At 53.1% G+C, this 2,979-nt stretch overlaps 1 long non-coding RNA gene across 1 annotated transcript; it reads left to right on the top strand.

Annotated features, from left to right (window-relative positions):
* The first annotated feature begins 344 nt into the window (after positions 1-344).
* Positions 345-2,710, top strand: LOC124234545 (uncharacterized). The gene is made up of 4 exons (XR_006887347.1): positions 345-453; positions 1,466-1,613; positions 2,259-2,403; positions 2,594-2,710. It is a non-coding gene; the product is annotated as an uncharacterized LOC124234545 (long non-coding RNA).
* The last annotated feature ends 269 nt before the right edge of the window (positions 2,711-2,979 follow it).

Here is a 2,979-nt window from a genome sequence, read left to right as displayed (position 1 = left end):
TCTTGCAGGCTCTATTCCTGTCTGCTGCAGGCAGGGACCTCCCTGCTCACAGCCTGGCACTTTGAGACCCTGGGGCAGTCTCAGATTGGCCTCTCTGAGATCTGGACCCATTCCCAGGCCAAGCCCTGATGAGGGCTCAGGATGAGAACCTTGACCTGCATGGCCCCTGCTCTGCGGCTGGCCTGGGAGAGGCAGTCATCACAGCCAGGAAAGGAATGTCCTGAGGTGACTGGGGATCCCAGAGGGCCTCAGCTCCCCTCGTCCTTTTCCAGCGGAGCTCCTGCTCCATCAAGAGCAGCTGGACAGCCACTGTGCTGGGGTGGTCAAGGCGCTGAAGAAGGAGAGGCTGATGTTCCAGCAGTTCCAAGAAGAGGAAAACGTGAGGAGCAGAAACTTCCACCGCAAGATTTACGACGTGGAGCACGTCTTCTTGAACGCCACACAGAGCCAGAGGTGAGGGCCCTGGGAGCCTCCACCCCGGCCTCCGGCCCTAGAATCCCCGCCAGGTGGCTGCTCTCCAAGGAGTGGTCTCTCCCTGGGGATAAGAGGAAGGTTTTCCAGGCCCCGCAGCAACCTTCTTTTTTCAGATCACCTCTTCACAAGAGTCAGAGTCAAACCATGTGAGACATCTGGCTGGGGGCTGGGGCTGGGGGCTGGGGGGCTGGAGCTGAAACTGGGGGCTGCGGCTGGGGCCGGGGGCTGGGCACTGGGGACTGGTGGTGGGTGAGCAGCCAAACGGAAAACTGTGCACATGCTCAGAGTGCAGGGGTGCAAACGACGTGCCCCCAAATGTCCATGGTGAGAAAGGTCACTTCCATCAGGGGAAATCAGGAGGAGCTTCTTGCAGGAGGTCTCTGGGCCTGGGGTGGAGGAAGGTGGGGAGGGGGCAGAATTCTCCCATCAGAGAAGGAGCCCTGGCCAAGCTCGGCTGGAGGTGGGGATGTGCTCGGGCAGAGCAAGGGGTTCCAGGGAGGCTGTTCAGGATCGGATGGAGACTCTCGGGTGCCCAGAGAGGCCTCAGTCAGGTGACGGGGGCGGGGGGGGGGGGGGGGGGGAGCCCTCACAGGTGTCTGCACAGCAGTCAGATGCACAAGAGGCAGCTGGTTAGAATGGACTCGGATATAAAGAGGAAACTTGCAGTGCACAGGAGCCGCGTTGCTGGGAGTTAGAGAGAGAAAGCGTGCTGGAGCTGAGGAGAACCAGTAGGACCGGGGGACTCTTACCAGTTTGGTGGCAATGCCAGAAAGGAGAGGGGCGCCCTCCGATCCAGCACACTGAGAGTTCTACATTGTGTCTTGTGCATACTGGCATTTTGATCTTCCTTCTAATGCCCCTTTTTCTACCCAGACAAGATGGGCAGTGGTCCTGGTGGCCCCACAGCTGGGCACAGCATGTGGAGCTCCAGCAGCCTCCCAAGCTGCTGGCTCACATCCAGGTTACCCCTCTGTCCTCCCGTGTCCCCTAGGCTGGTCACCCTCAGCAGCACACTGCACCAGGAGCTGCTCATCCAAGTCAGCATCAGCCAGGTGTCCCTGCGCAGCTTCCGCCAAGTACTTGGAGGAGAGCCTGGGCAAGCTCTGCTACACCAACATTGAGTTCATCAAGCACTGCAGGTGAGAGCCAGCATCCGGGCTTTCTCTCCTGAGGGGTGGTCTTGTTTCCCCCTTAATTTCTTATTGTGACAAAATATACATAACATAAAGTTGTCCATTTTAACCATTTTTGGTGTCCAGTTCAGTGGCATTAAGTACATTCACATGGTTGTGCTACCATCACCATCACCATTTCCACAACTTTTTCATCTTCACGAACTGAAACTCCGAACCCCTTAAACACTAACTCCCCATTCTCCTCTCCCCCAACCCCTGGAAGCCACCATTCTACTTTCCGTCTCTATGAATTTGACTACAGTAGGCACCTCGTATAAGTGAATCATGCAATATTTGTCCTTTTGTGTCTGTCTTCTTTCACTTCGCATAACATCTTCAAGGTTCATCCAGGTTGTAGCATGTGTCAGCATTTCATTCCTTCTTAAGGCTGAATAATATTCTATTGTGTGTATATACTGCATTTTGCTTATCCATTAATCCATCGATGGATATTTGGGCTGTTTCCCTGCTTCTTTCCTTGAACTACCTGCATTCATTTTACCATGATCTTGAACACTTAATCTAAAGCCTTGTCAACCACACTATTTGAGATAAGTGGAAAGTTTCAGGTCTGATCCATGGCTTTTATTTCTTCTAAATTATTTTCAGATTGTTTTCAGAGGGAAGCAACATTTCTTCTGAAGAAATTGACTCACTGTGTCATCGACTGGAGAAGGAAACTGCCCGGATAGAGTTTGTTGAAAGCTTAATCATGATCAACATGGAGAAGATGGAGAGCGAGTACCTGGACCAGGTGAGTGAGCCCGGCCCCGCCCTCCAGCCAGGCTCCCAGGGCCCCCAGGTACAAGGCAGGCGCCTGGCTCATCGTCTGACGGGCCAGTCAAGACCCCTCTCCAACCGTTAATTGAGCCTTCCCCTCTGCTTCCAAAGCCCAAAAGTTCCAAATTGAGCCCCCCTCCTTTATTTCTTATATTCCTTTACAGGCCAATGATGTCATCAATAAATTTGACAGTAAATTCCATAACCTGTCTGCGGACCTTATTCTCTTAGAGAAAATCCAGCGTTTGCTCACAAATCTGCAGGTGAACATCCAGTGCGAGGTAGGACGGATTTGTTCTTCCTCTGGGAGATGTTTATTGCACACAGCTGCGCACCAGGCACTGTCCAAGGTGCTGGGATCCCGGTGTGGGCTCTGCGGGTGGGACCTGCACTCCAGCCAGGACGACAGAGGTTAAATCGTAGTAGCCTCTGACACTCACTGAGTTATTATGCACCATGCACCCTGCTACCTGACTTATTTTGATTAGCTGTGTTAGTCCTTGCAAGGCTGTGTGAAGCAAGTACTGTTTTTATCCCCGTTTTAGAGAGA

Source organism: Equus quagga, unplaced genomic scaffold (assembly GCF_021613505.1).
Source record: "Equus quagga isolate Etosha38 unplaced genomic scaffold, UCLA_HA_Equagga_1.0 88429_RagTag, whole genome shotgun sequence".
Classification (NCBI taxonomy): domain Eukaryota; kingdom Metazoa; phylum Chordata; class Mammalia; order Perissodactyla; family Equidae; genus Equus; species Equus quagga.
The sequence above is the reverse complement of the archived record's forward strand: the minus strand, read 5'-3'. Positions and strand labels throughout refer to the sequence as shown.